The sequence below is a fragment of the Cupressus sempervirens genome, chromosome 10 (genome assembly GCF_028749045.1).
Source record: "Cupressus sempervirens isolate cs-2001-9-10 chromosome 10, ASM2874904v1, whole genome shotgun sequence".
NCBI classification, from domain to species: domain Eukaryota; kingdom Viridiplantae; phylum Streptophyta; class Pinopsida; order Cupressales; family Cupressaceae; genus Cupressus; species Cupressus sempervirens.
Window position 1 is genome coordinate 949,910,436 of NC_143127.1, and position 15,593 is coordinate 949,926,028.

At 34.2% G+C, this 15,593-nt stretch overlaps 1 pseudogene across 1 annotated transcript; it reads left to right on the plus strand.

Moving 5' to 3' along the window:
* Nucleotides 1-12,210: 12,210 nt before the first annotated feature.
* On the plus strand, nt 12,211-13,614 carry LOC149537117 (nuclear transcription factor Y subunit B-8 pseudogene; annotated as a pseudogene). The gene has a single exon (XR_016357990.1). The product of XR_016357990.1 is annotated as a nuclear transcription factor Y subunit B-8 pseudogene (transcript).
* Nucleotides 13,615-15,593: the final 1,979 nt, after the last annotated feature.

Below are 15,593 nucleotides of genomic sequence, written 5' to 3' on the forward strand. Positions count from 1 at the left end.
TAAATAAATTCCCAAATCTATTTAATTTAATCTCACATCCCTTATTTATTAAACAAATGATTTAATAAATTATCCAAACCCCCTAAGACATCCCTAAACCTTATCTTTACCCCTAATCCAACCCATTCACCCATATTAACCTCACTTAGCCACCTAACTAACCCATCCCATCAAAGCTAAGCCACTTGCCCCCTAATCCCCTTCCTAAACTAAGTCTAATCTCCCTCTTAAACATGTACACAACTTTAAGCAAGGGTTAAGACTTGCTAACCCAAGCCAAAGTCAACAAGTCTCCCTTATCTTCTTCCATCCCTATCTAAGAGCATTAATGACTTTTTCATCCCTCTTAATGACTCTTATATCCCTCTTTATGTCTCTTACATCTCTCTTACACACTCATCCTCCCTCATTACTCCCTTTGACCAACCCTTATCCTATCCTCTCACACTCATCCTCCTTGTGAAAAGTGTCACTCCCCTATTGGCTCCAAACAAGCACAATCCATGTGCTTCCCTTTCAAAGCATCTTAGCCCTCCCTCACCATTCTTCCATCTTTGCATCCTAACCCTCCATTTATCTACCCTTTAGCCTATAAATAAACCCCTTCCATCTCACAATCCATCATCTACGTTTATGTAACCTTATAATGCTCCACTAACTACTCCATCATAGCCATTTTACACCATCATAATGTTGAAATCCATCCATACCTCCATTGTTGAAACCCTCATCCATGTATACACTTGGTAAAAATCTCTCCCTTTTGGAAGCTTGAGCACAACGTGAGCATGCATCCGCTATCCATCAAGGACATAACTTTGTCATCATAGATTATGCCTAAGGAGCTTACTAGTCTTGGTTTGCCTTCCTTTTGGTGATAACCTCGTCCTATCATAAGTGTTTACTTATTTGGTTATTGTGAATGCTTTTGTTAGTATTAGTATTCCTTTTACACTAACTAGATTAGGTGATATAGAACCTAATATATTTCTTACTACAATTTAAACATTTTTTTATAAATGGAGGTCTTCCATGAAATCATTTTAGCTTCTCCATATAGAAACACAAGCCTTATGGTTGAACCTCTTCAACTAAGAAGCAAAGACTAAAGGTAACCATTTCATAAGCATAATTGTTTGTTCTAACAATCAAATCTAATTAATCTATCCAATAGGCTATTAATGGGGTGAAGTGTGACTGAAATCATCATTTTTTTCCCCATAATGTTCAACCTTCGGAAAGTTGAGGTTAGAATTTTATTTTCAGTGGACAATAAATGAAACTCAGAAAAAGGTGAATGTTGGTGATGTTCAAGTCAGAAATGAATAAATTAGGGAGTGAAGAGTGTGTATAAAGGTGGGGAGCCTTTTACAACTTTGTATGATTCATGTGAAATGGGATGGACTAGTGGGTGGCATATGTTGTTTCACACTAGAGATCTGGTACTCTTAAATTGATATAAATGTTTGAGTAAATGAATGAATGTATTTTAATGACATCCATGAGACCAACCAGCCTATGGGACCCTTTTCATGTTTTTAACAATGTCAACCCATTTGTTATGAATTTTCTTTAAGAAGCTTGTTATTTTATGTAGTCTTATTTCCTCAAAAATTTGGTATAATTGGCCCTCCTTCAAATTGTCCTCAAACTGCTCCTGGATATCTTTGTATGTTACACACTCAAAGATGAACTAGCATTCCATTTTGACACAACCTTTACTATAGTAGGTGCATTTTCTTTCTTCCCTGTCTCACATCGTAAATGATGGGATCATATTCGTAATTGTAGCAATAACAACCTATTTTTACCTTTCATATCTACATGAAGTAATTTCTTTAATCTCATGGCACCACGTGGGGTTGAACTCTTTCACATAGTGGGCCTTTTTCTTCCTTATTTGTTTTGTCTACATGATTGCTTCCAATTTTTCCAACATAGACCTTTTTATCTATTCATTGGTTTTGGGGCATTCCATTATGTTAATATCCCACTTAATTAGCCATTTTTCATTTTTCTTTATCTACATTTTCTTTCTTTGGGATAACCCCTCTTCAACCACCAATTTGGCCATTATTGCTTGTCCATATTTTCCACCTTGTTTAAATAGCTTAACAGACGTATAACCACAGAGGCTTCCATCAGGAACATCCCTACTTTAGCCAAGAGGATCTCGTATGGTATATAGTTGATTTGACTTTAAGGTTAGTAGTGATGAGGTTCTTTTGTATTCTTTCTATTTGCTTCCATTTATAGTTGGATAGGATGCTCCCCCAAACCTCGCACCCATATAACACAACAGGAGTGACTAATAGTCCAAAAAGAATTTTTTGGTTCTCCAATCCCAAAGCTCTGCCTGTCTACACCTATTTTGCAACAAAAGGGAATCCCTCCAACCCCTTGTATTTTCTTAGCTCTACAAGTTTCCCAATTGAGCTTATTGTTAAAGTCTATGCCCAAGTATTTATACTCTTCTACAATCTCAAGAGTATTTGCTTCAAATTGGAAGTCAACTTGTTGTTGTTTCTTTCTTAGAGAGAACACCATAACTTTAGTCTTGATAGTGTTCACTTGCATCCCAACTTTGTGGCAAAAGCTCTCCAAAATTTTCAAGTGCTCTCTTAGATCCTTGGTTGTTTGTGCAATTAGGATAAGATCATCCGCATAAAGAAGAAACTTCACCACATATTTGGTAAGTTGGACTCCTCCCGCTAAAGTTTTGTTTAACCATTCCTCCAACTTATCAATATATAAGACAAATAGGGTAGGCAAGAGAGGGAAGCCTTGCTTAACCCCAATATAACTACTAAAACATTATGACATGCCATCTTTCATTCTGATTCTGGCTCTAACATTCTCATAAAGTCTATGAATGACTGCTCTAAGCTCATTTGGAATTTTAAGTTCCTCCATCCATTTCCAAAGTTTTTCTCTAGGGACAGTATCAAAAGCCTTTTTGAAATCCACAAAACAACAAAAATTCTCTTTGCCTTGGATATCTCAAACCTTCTCAATAAGGCATCTAAGAGTGATGTAATGGTCAATCATAGAATATTTAGGTCTAAACCCAACTTGCCCTTTTGCTCTCTTTTCTTCTTTCTTAGCCCAACAACTAATTATGTACTCTATCATGCCCTTAAATAGTTTTCCAAGGAGGGAATTAACCATAATCATGATGTGGTTAGAGGGATTGTTGATATTCCCACTCTTGTGTAGAGGTATGACCACACTAGTGATCCAACTTGTTGGAAAGTTGTTTTAATTAACTTTGTTGAAAATACCTAGAATGTATAGAGTGAGAAGTTTCATGACCCACTTAAATTTTTTAGTGTGCATCCCATTAATATCCTTTTCTTTATTACTTGCTAGATTATGTATTCCTTGCTTAATATCGTCTACCAAGAAAAGTTCAATAGAGGTGCTAATTCTGGGAGGTGTATTTCTATCTTGGATTCTCTCATAAAGGAGTTTTGCATACTCAAACCACTAGTTGTCTATAATATTGTTTCTAATTTGTTGCTTCTTTTGGTGTAGTTCTTTCCAAAACCTCCTAGGATTGTGCTTCTCTAAAGAGATTAGCTCTTCTTTTCTTGATGTGACATATCTCTCATTTTTAACTCTTATCAGCTTCTCATATGATATTTTCTTTTGCTTGTTTGATTCATCCTTTTTGAGTACTTTTTTTGTTGTCTTGCACTCTTCATCATACCAAGGGTTTGAAGGGAAAGTGTTGTTGTCACTCTTTTTAGACTGATATATTTTACATGTTTTTAAAGCTTTATGGATTACAAGGATGAGCTGGCTGCTACAAATACATTCCTTGTTCACTTGTCAGATTCAAAGATGATGCTCCGATGCAGTCACAAATAGCTCCTAATTTTCTTGATTTAAGCTAATTTTCCCTTGAGAATTATTGTTCTTGTGCAGGATGTTATTTGCTTTCTACAATCTCTTATTTTGAATATCCAATTTGACTAAGAGTGGCATGTGATTAGACTTCAACTCAAGAGGACATGCTTCAACTTCAAATTCCAATAATCTAGAAATAGCAATTTGAGAACAAAGGATGTAGTCTAGAAATAGAAGTTTGGAATTACAAATTATATAGAGGTGTACTTCAATTTTTTTAGCCATAAGCCAAGCCAATTTCTTGCATGAACAATTGAGTATAAAAAATAAGATTAATACATTGTATAGATATTTCACTCCATAAAAGGAGGAATTGAACACAACAAAATCCCTCTATTCACTTGATAGTTGTGATAGGAGTTGTTGACTTGATAACTACACTTATTGGCTTAATGCTCTTTTTTTTTTTTTTTGACAACATTGTACCAATACTTGTGACTATAAAGTTGTTAGTACAATGATGACCTACCAAAAATTGAATAAAATATACCCTTAGCTATAAAAATTAACCAATGATGTGATGTCACATTAGCTGTGCAAGTATAGGTACTCTTTATTCACGACCATTGGTCTCATTTTTATTTGAGTTGTCTTGGACAACTTGGCAAAAAGCATGCTGATGTGGCATCATAATGGGTGATGTGGACTTGAAACCTTAGTTATAAGTAGACAACTCACCAAATAAACTACTGTAAAAAAATTGGGAGTGATTTGAAATTTTCATGTAAGATTTTGAAAAGTGTGAAGTGTTCAAGTACCGAATCCTCTCCCCTAGAAAAAAAAGAAAAAAGAACAAGGGACTAGAAGCAATAGGGAAATAAGGTGAAATCAAACGAGGAAGGAACAACAAAGAGGAAGAAGAGAGGAGGAGAATAAAAATAAGTGGAACTAAAAGGAGAAGGAGAAGAAACAAAGAAGAGAGAGATGAAAAAGACCATGAAGAAGAGAAAGAGGAGGAGAATAATATATGAATAAGACCAAAAAGGAAGAGGAGGAGGAGAAGAATATATGTAATTGAAAACACTTTTGACAGATTTGCATTATATATATAATTGAGTTGCGACTTTTGTGTTTTTGATAAATTGTCAACTCCAAGATGGTGTCAAGAGTAGGAGATGAGAGGAGAGGGTGAGAAACAAAGGAAAGGGAAGGACACATAAAAAGGGCAGAGAGAGTTCATATGATTACGTCAATATAAGTACTAGATCAGTACATAGAAACTCATAAAACACGCTAGAACCTTGCATTGTTTTAGTTAACTAGCTATATATACCTCTATATATATTACGCCGAGAGTAATCGTTCTCGAGGCGCCTATTTTTATTTAATCCCAAAGTTATTTTAATCGAAGTTGGGATTAATGAAAATAAAAATAGGCGCCTCGAGAACGATTACTCTCGGCGTAATATATATAGAGGTATATATAGCTAGTGGCAGTCATGGCACAATAGGAAAAATATTTACTTTTTATTTTTTATTTTGATAAGGTTACTATAAAATTGTTAATTAATTTTTAATTAGAGTTGTATGAAGTTAGTATAAAATTATGCTTCAAAATATTTTTAAAAATTTAATATAAGAAGTTTAATATAGATTAAAAATATATTTTTTATTTTAGGGATATTGTAATGTAAAATGTTATAGTCATACATAGATATATGGTTAGGGACAAAGTTACCATTATAGTTAATGTTAACCTTAGGGATAGAATTAGGGTTAGGGTTAGCATTAGAGTTAGGGTTGGAGTTAGGGTTAGGGTTTGAGCTATGGTTAAGGTTAGGGATAGAGTTATGGTTATGGTTATTGTTAGAGTTATGGTTATGGTTAAGATTGGAGTTATGTTTATGGTTAAGGTTAGGGTTAATGTTATGGTCATGGTTAAGGTTAGGGTTAGAGTTATGGTTATGGTTATGATTAGGGTTAATGTTAGGGTTATAGTAAGGTTAACGTTAGAGTTATGCTCATGGTTAAGGCTAGGGTTAGAGTTATGCTTATAGTTAGGGTTAGGGATAGGATTAGAGTCCAATTATGGTAGAGTAAGAATTAGGGTTAGAGTTAGGTGTAGAGTTATGTTTATGGTTAAGGTTAGGGTTAGAGTAATGCTCATGGTTAAGGTTAGGGTTACGGTTAAGGTTTGAGTCAAATATTATTTTAAATTTAATATAAGGAGTTTAATTTAGATAAAAATATATATTTTATTTTTGGGATATTGTAATGTAAAATGTTATAGTCATACATAGATATATGGTTAGGGACAAAGTTAGGGTAAGGGTTTGAGCTAGGGTTAAGGTTAGGGTTAGGGTTAGATTCTAATTATGGTAGAGTTAGATTTATGGTTAGAGTTAGGGGTAGGGTTAAGGTTAGTGTTAGGATTAGAATTAGGGTTAAGATTAGGATTAGAGTTAGGGTTAGGATTAGGGTTATAGATAGGGTTAGGGTTAGGGTTAGGGTAAGGTTCTAGGTTAGGGTTAGGGCTAGGGTCAGGTTTAGGGTTAGAGTATGAGTTAGGGTTAGAGTTTGAGTTAGGGTTAGGGTTATAGTTTGAGTTAGGGGTAGACAGAGCATTATAATTTGGGTTAGGATTAGGGTTAGGTTTAGGGTTTGATTTTGAGTTATGGTTAGAGTTAGGGTTAGAGCTAGAGCTAGAGTTAGAGTTAGGGTTAGAATTAGGGTTAGTTTTAGGGTTTGAGTTACCAATAGAGTTAATTTTACAGTTGGGTTAATGTTAGAGTTAGGGTTAGGGTTAGAGTTTTGAGTCAAGGTTAGGGTTAGAGTTAGGGTTAGGGTTAAAATTAAAATCCAATTATGGTAGAGTTAGATTTGCAGTTAGAGTTATGGGTAGGGGTAGGGTTATGCTTATAGTTAGGGTTAGAGGTAGATTTAGGGTTAGGGTTAGGGTTAGGGTTAGGTTTATATTTAGAGTTAGGGTTATATATAGAGAGAGTTATATCAATGTTAAGGTTAGGGTAAGGGGATTGAGTCAGGGTTAAGGTTAGAGTTAGGGTTAGGGTTAGGGTTTCAGTCAGGATTAAAGTTAGGGTTAGGGTTAGAGTCTAATTATGGTAGAGTTAGATTTATAAAAAGAGTTAGATTTAGGATTAGAGTTAGGGGTAGGGTTAGGGTTAGGGTTAGGGTTAGAGATAGGGGTAGACAAAGGGTTAGGCTTAGGCTTAGGGTTAGGGTTAGGGTCAAGGTTTGGGTTAGGTTTAGGGTTAGAATATGAGTTACGGTTAGAGTTTGAGGTATAGTTAGGGCTATAGTTTGAGTTAGGGGTAGACAGAGTATTAGAATCCTAGCTACGATTAGGGTTAGGTTTTGGGTTACGGTTATGGTTACGGTTAAGGTTAGAGTTAGGTTTAGGGTTATAGTTATAGTTAGGGTTAAAGTCCAATTATGGTAGAGTTAGATTCAGGGTTACAGTTAGTGGTAGGGATAGGGTTACAATTATAGTTAGGGTTAGGGTTAGGGTTAGAGTTAGAGGAAGGGTTATATTTAGAAGTTTTCTTATGGTCACAGTTATAGTTAGGAGGGGAGTAAGGGTTGGGATTTTAGATTATATTTATTATTATATAAGGTGCCCTATATAATAATATGTATATTCCCACGCTCATGGATAAGGTTAGGGAAAGAAGTAGGACTGTGGTTATTAGTGTTACATTTAGAATTTCATTTAGGAGGGCATTGTGTGCTATTTTTTCCCCCTATTCAACCCATCACTGATGTCTGATCTGAGAGACCTTAAATGGGATAGGTTCTTTGCAGAGGGTTAACATCGCTAAAGTTGGCGGCTAACATTTTGTGTTGGCTCGGTTTCTTCATTGACCACGTTGGATCATTTTTTCTTGGTCGGGTTGATTCATGCTGCGAGATTCGATAACTCTTATTTCTTCGCGAGCTATCTTCCCATCTTCCCAAAAGTGCAAGATGTTGCCATGCATTCCCATTCTAACGTTTCTTTATATGCTAGTGTCTTCGAAACACTCTAAAGCCTAGAATTGCACAAGATGCTGCCATGCATCTCCATTCTGATGCATCGTCATGCTACATTGTTTCTTCAATTCTCTGAAGCCCAAAATTGCATCATTCTACCACGCATTGCCTTTCCAACATTTCCTCACTCCACAATGCTTTCATGAGTCTTTAAGACCCAAAATTGTGCCACATGGAGGGGGTTCACACCTTTTGTGCTATCTGCTTCGTTTATTGGGAGGAATCTCTTCACTACATCTTAGTCATCCATTGGAAATAAAGCCAATCTTGATCGACGAATGTGACTTAATCCTTCATTGGGAGGAGTTTCCTCGTTGCATCTCAGTCATCCTTTTTGAGGGGAGAATCTACATCGACGGTTGCGACTTAATCCTTCATTGGTGAGGATTCACGATGCATCTATGCCATCTATTTCGAGAGGAAGACCTTCATCGATGACCATCATTCATTTTTGGGGAAACCAAATTCCCCCTTGGGATCAACCTTGCATTTTTTGTGGGAGGTTAAGACATCATGTTATCTCTTTTCATAGTTTTTTGCCAGCGACATGAATGTCTTTCCTCTTCTTTCCATGAGTCTCCATTCTAGCGCCTCCTTAAGCTGCATTGTTTCTGCAATGCTCTAAAGCCCAAAATTGCATCATGCTACTACATGTCACCTTTATGACATTTCCTCACTCTGTAGTGCTTTAGCAAGGCTCCAAGACCCAGAATTGTGCCATGTAGCGGGGGTCCCCACCTTTCGTGCTCTGGTTACAATTTAGATTTTAGGGTTATGGTTAGAATCAAGGTCAATTCTAGAGTTTATAGAATATTTAGAGTTAAGATTAGGGATTAAATATACATGAGGGTTAGCATTGGGTTGTATGATAATTACAGTTAGGATTATAGTTAGATATATCATTTAGATTAGGTTTTAGTTAGGGTTTAATTAGACTTAAGATTAGGGTGAGGATCAAGGTGAAGTCTATATTAGGGTTCATATCATGGTAGGATTGAAACTAATGTTAGGGTTAACATTGAAATTATGATTAGGGGTAAGGTGAAGATTTATATTTGATCATGATTGTGGTTTGTGCTAGGATTAGGGTCTAAGCTATGATTAATTTTATGATTGTACCTTTAGGGTTAGGGTTTTGTTTAAGTTTATGATTATGGTTACAACTATGGTTTATGGTTCAAGTTTAAAGTTGGAAATGTGATTAGGATCAGGGATTAGTAAATTTTTTAAGAGTTCGGTTATAGGTTTACACCATGGTTAGGACCTTGGGACTAGATTTAGAGTTTAATATCATGGTTATCCATATAGGTAGGTTTAGGATTTTGATCAATATTTTGGAGTTTTTTTTTACATTATGGTTAAGGGTTAGATTTTAGGGTTAGGACTATAACCAATATTAGTGTGTAGGTTTTTGGTTTAGATTATGGTTTGGACTGAGATTTTCGTTATATCAATAGGGATATGTTTTAGTGCTATAATTATAGATTAATGTTGGATTATAGTTATATTGTACATCATTGTTGGGGCTAGGGCTAAGGTAGGGGTTGTTGTTAGGGTTAACTAAGGATGGCAATTAGGATGGTTTATCTTTTCAAGTAGAAAAAAAAACTCATATTGATTCAAAAACAAAGAAATTATACTTCGAAAATATTTTTCTATGTCATAATAGATTCATTTATTTTAATTATTGTATTAGTTAATTAGTTGTTTGATGTTTCAAAGTAAACATGGCTTATTTTATTTAAATTTAAATAATATTATTGTTTTGAATTGAATTTAGCTTAATTGTTAATGATCATATTTATATTTCTAATATTAACTCCAATTTGATCAAAGACCAAATATATTTTTGATATTTTTGTAAAAGAACTTGCTTAACACTTCCCTATTTCAAAGTTAATAAAATATCATTTCTATTGTCTTAAATTTGAGAGTAAGTATATTAAATAAGTAATAATAAATGAACATTATGATTAATATATTTCTAAAATAAAAATATATTACTTAAAAACTTGTTTACTTTAAATGAATAAAGTACTCATTTACTTGTAAATTTTAAAAATAGAAATTAATCTACACATATATAAAATATTTATTCTTTTTCCTATTTGCATACAAATTAATTAAAATCTAAACTTTAAACTACATAAATATTTTTAAAATATATATCCATCAATAAATAGTTTAGAATAAAGTAAAATCTAAAAATTAGACACATATAGAATCTTTTTAATTTCTATATACATGTTTTTCTAATTTATTTCTACAAACATGCAACTGATATTTCTATTATCCATTTTTTTCCATTCTAAAAAAATCTAGATGTAAATAGAATTCTTTTCAAAAAAATTTATTTAAATTTAAATAACATTATTGTTTTGAACTGAATTTAGCTTAATTGTTAATGATTATATTTATATTTCTAATATTAACTCCAATTTGATCAAAGACCAAATATATTTTTGGTATTTTTGTAAACGAACTTGCTTAACACTTCCCTATTTCAAAGTTAATAAAATATCATTTCTATTGTCTTAGATTTTAGAGTAAGTATATTAAATAAGTAATAATAAATGAACATTATGATTAATATATTTCTAAAATAAAAATATATTACTTAAAAACTTGTTTACTTTAAATGAATAAAGTACTCATTTACTCGTAAATTTTAAAAATAGAAATTAATCTACATATATATAAAATATTTATTCTTTTTCCTATTTGCATACAAATTAATTAAAATCTAAACTTTAAACTACATAAATATTTTTAAAATATATATCCATCAATAATTAGTTTAGAATAAAGTAAAATCTAAAAATTAGACACATATAGAATCTTTTTAATTTCTAGATACATGTTTTTCTAATTTATTTCTACAAACATGCAACTGATATTTCTATTATCCATTTTTTTCCATTCTAAAAAAATCTAGATGTAAATAGAATTTTTTTAGATGTATGCAATCTTTCTAATTTTTTCTACATACATATATTAACATTTCTATTTTATATTTTGTTTTTACGTTATGGTTATTTCAATCAAAATATCTAGATGTAAATAGAATTCTTTTCAATAAATCTAGATGTATATAGAATTCTTTTAATTTTTTACATACATAAAATCTTTCTAATTTTTTTCTACATACATAAAAGAATTAAAAAAAAAAGCTATCATAAAGATTGATAAAAAAATTGATTGCATATGCATTCTTTAGTTTGTGCACTAAATGCACAAAATAAATTGTATAGATTAAAACTTCCCGTGCTGAGCACGGGAATATACAATAGAAATATCAGTTACCAAAAATAGTCGGCCATAAGCAATCAAATCTTAAACTCTGCAAAATTTCTTGCAAGCAATCTTTGTTCTGTCTTCGGCTGAAAAGGAAAAAAAGAATTTCAGATCTGAGATTGTTTAGATTGCCCTATTCGATTCAAAAAGCCATGGAAGTCACCGCAATTACATCTCCAAGAGGCCTAATGTGCCTTGATTCAGTACCCACATGCTTATCTCCACGAAAAACTCTGCACAGGTCTTCCAGTGGCCTCAATTTCGGTCATATGAACAGAATTCTAAATCTAAATGAAATTAATTAAAATTGAAATATAAATCAAAGTAGAATATTATAACTAATTTTGAATTTCAATTTACTTCTACATCTAAATCTAAATGAAAATGTAAATAAAAAATAGAAATCTCACCTGCAAAAATGTTACTCCAAAACTTCAATTTACTCCTATTCAAAAACTCCAATCTAATCCTCCAATAACCTCCACCTCTTCCTTCCTGCAAAAACATAAAATGAAAATGAAATGAGGAGCCTTGGTTTTATAACTTCTAAGAGGCTCCTCATATCCCCCAACAGACGTCTCTTCACATTCCACGAATTTGTTTCAAATTCCTCCACTCCCCGTAAAAAAAAAACATGAATGTGCATGCAAAATTATATTTAACAAAAAAAAAAATCATATTGAAATTATTTCACCCCTATTTTTTCGAGCCCTATTTTTTCGGGTCCTACTTTTTCGGGCCCTACTTTTTCGAACCTATTATTTCGGCCTCCATTTGGCTTCCTATTATTTCGGCCAGCTATTATTTCGAGAATTCTTTTTTAATATTTAATTTGAAAGTTTGTAACTGTTCCCAATTTTTTTTATTGACAAGAAATCTTGACATATTCCCATACTGGACATTTGTGCTGCCATTGTATAGAACGCCTCTCGGCATAAAAAACATTTAATGCATTGCACACCAATTTGAAGCTTGCCAAGCTCACGCAATTAAGAAAAATCTGCGTTAACTTTTCTAAGCCACTTCTCTACCGACATCCGACGAGAAATCGGGAATCCAATCAGGCAAAAACGGACTCCGTCTTGACGTCTCCAGTGAACTAATGTGGGTCACCACGGAATTCGGAATTGTGACGATTTACGATTAAATGAAGAAGGGGAGAGAGGTTGTTACAGAATCCCCAGCCAGTATTAGATGCCCATCTACAACGCCCAATTCGGATTCGATCCAATTCATCTTCTCCTGTCAGAAAAAGCCTTTGTCTATCCCTCCCGTGTCCGCAGGCGACCGGCACTCCAAAGCCCCCGCTATTTCTCCGCGCAATTCAATTCAATCTGTCTCCACATCGATTGGATTCGCCGACCTATAAAAGCCCCAGGAAAGAAAAGAAAAACCCCACATTCAATTCAATTTGGGCCTCAAACTTGTTTTGGTTTTTATTGAATTTCCCATTTCCCATCAATTGACGTGCTGCCCCTTTCTGATGGCAAGCTCCAGGCAACAGCGAAGCCCAGAGAGCAGCCCGCGGTCGGAGGACGAATCAGGGGCTCAGGGTTATAATAATCCAGATGGGTCGGTGAAAGAACAAGATCGCTTCCTACCCATTGCCAATGTCAGCCGAATTATGAAAAAAGCCCTTCCTGCCAATGCAAAAATATCCAAAGATGCCAAGGAGACGGTGCAGGAATGCGTCTCTGAATTCATCAGTTTCATCACTGGAGAAGCCTCCGATAAGTGTCAGAGAGAGAAAAGGAAGACAATAAACGGGGATGACCTATTGTGGGCAATGGGGACGCTTGGATTTGAGAACTATGTAGACCCCCTCAAGGTTTACCTTCAGAAATACAGAGAGCTTGAGGGTGAGAAGACCTCCATGGCTAAACAAGGCGGAGCTGACCATGATCAATCTCCCAATTCTAAAGATGGGGTTTCTCATTCTGGTAGTGGAAATGCCGGAAATGGGTCGGGTTCGAATCCCGCTGCTTCTAACTCTGGAGGGAGTTCTAAGTATAGTGGAAGTTACTATTCTTCTTATGGAGCCCCGCAGATGTATGGCGGCCATCAGCAAATGTTGCCTGGGTCTTATCATCATCAGATGCACACCAAAACTTCCGCTGGTAACACCGGCGACCATCATCCTAGAGGCCAGTGGTAGGAAGATGTATGAACACTCAATTTTTTCTCTCTTTACATTGTATATTGAGTAGTTGTTGATGCAGAGTGCTGGATTAATTGGCTGTGATACGAAAATTTTGTTTCCTGTTTTTCACTTTCTTCCCCTGTCAGGATGTGACGCCAGAGCACATGGTCAGTTTGTTCTCTTTCTATAGTTACTTCATGGGTATGTTATAAACTATGGAGAGGATGTATAATTCTGATACATAAAATTATAAAAGGTTGTACAGATCTAATTGGGACTTATTGATGGTTTTCTAATATTTAGAAGATTCACTCCACTGGTCAAATTGCTTCACTGGTGCACGTGTTAAACTAATTTGATTTTGGTGGAAATGCTCTGGAATGCAATACGACATCTCTGTTTACTTTCTTCCAATTGGACTTCCTTCATAGGAAAATTAAAGGTTTGTAGGATGCAGTATTTTGAGTTCATATGCCTTATCTGAGAAGGGTCCTCTTGATTTACCAAAACGGCCTTTCTGTCAGGAGTTGTATATTTACCCTTTTTTATGTGTCTGACAAAATAGTGTTGGTGTCTAGTAGCAGTCCCATACATGGTAAAATGGGTTGCTATTTATACGTTTCATGGATGCATCGATATAAAAATGTATATTTCTGTTTATTAAAATATTTAATAAATCTCAATTTTTGGTTCTTAGTTGAAGAGGTTTCAGGCACTGTATCAGGCTGTTAAAACATTTCTGTGGTGACCTTTTCTGATTGATAGCTCGCAAACTTCGTACCTCTGTTAGACTGCCTAGCAGCTTTAGACCCTCCATAAAAAAAAAACTATATACACTTTAATTATTCCAAAGTGAAATGGGTGTCCCAATTGCTTTTATCGTAATGTTGGTTCAACTCCATTTTCTTTAAAATTGCATGCTTTAGATTGTCTTGTAGCCTGTTGCGTTTTGGCAAGCTGATTCCTAGTTATTTGGCTCTTAAAGTCTGTGCTGTTTAATCAATGGGTCTAATGAGATGGATTTTAAGGTCGCTAGAGTCTTTGCATGGATGTGAAGTAGTTTCTGTGAAATAGGGGATCTTGAATCATGTACAATTAAAAATTTTAAGAGGTATTTTTTTAATTCATAGTTCTTTCATTCTGATGAGGGATTGTGGAAATATTGATACTAATAAATTCATACACAATATTACCCAGAAGGAAGCATGAATATAATATTATAAATTAGAAAGATCTGAATCTCATGGATCTGAAATTCAGTGAAGTGATAAAAACTAGTTGTATCTGATATCTCTGACTTGATTTCTTGCCTCTTTTGTTAAGAAAGTTTGCTGTTTTCATCAATGGGTAACACCTAATAAATAGATTTAGTTAAGGTAGCTAAAAATAATCTTTGAACAGGAACTAATTATGTCTGAATTATCTTTCGTCTGTATTGATTAATTTGAAGAGAACAAGTCTAATAGTCTAATCACCCTTGAAATTTGACAAAAAGATAAAGGTGTAGTATTCCATTAAATTAGATCTTTTGGAAATCTGCTGAGGATTTCATTTTGCTTTTTTGGACACTCTCTGGATGGTTTTTTGGTATACTGTAAATGATGTCTCCGCTGTCCACAAGAATGAAAATGCTTCTGGTGAAAAAACCCAGAAGTTTCTTTCTTTTGGTCTTTGGTGCCGAAGAATTCAGAAACGGCCTGATTTGAACTCATATGATCTACTAAATCTACATTTAGATTGTATGGACTTATCTAATATCCCTTGCATGGCCTTCTTGACTTTGTAAACTGCCATTTCTCTGTAGACTTGTAGATCTATCTTATTCTATGTTTCTGACAACATAATCTTGGTCTCACGAACTGAGGAAAGAATGTTTGTTTCCATTACATTAAGGATCATTTATGGTTCCGTAGATATTATATGTTATTAGTGAGATGACTCTGCTCCAATGCGTTTACCATGTTATGGGTTCTATCCATTTTTCTTATGGAATAAATCTATAGTGTTAAGTAAAATTTTGTATGAAAAAACTGTAGGAGATTTCTAGATTAGTTCCGAGCTTGTTGCACCCTTGACCTGTTTGAGTTCTGAGGGTAACAGGAGGTTCTGTATACTGATTTGTGTTGTTTTAAGTTGTTTTAATCAAGGGGTGGAGTTGCGAGATACATTTCAAGATCAGTTACAGTTCTTTGAGAGACGAAATAATGCTCTGAGATGAAAGCTTTCTTTATCTTTGATCCTTATGCTAAAATTGCTTTAT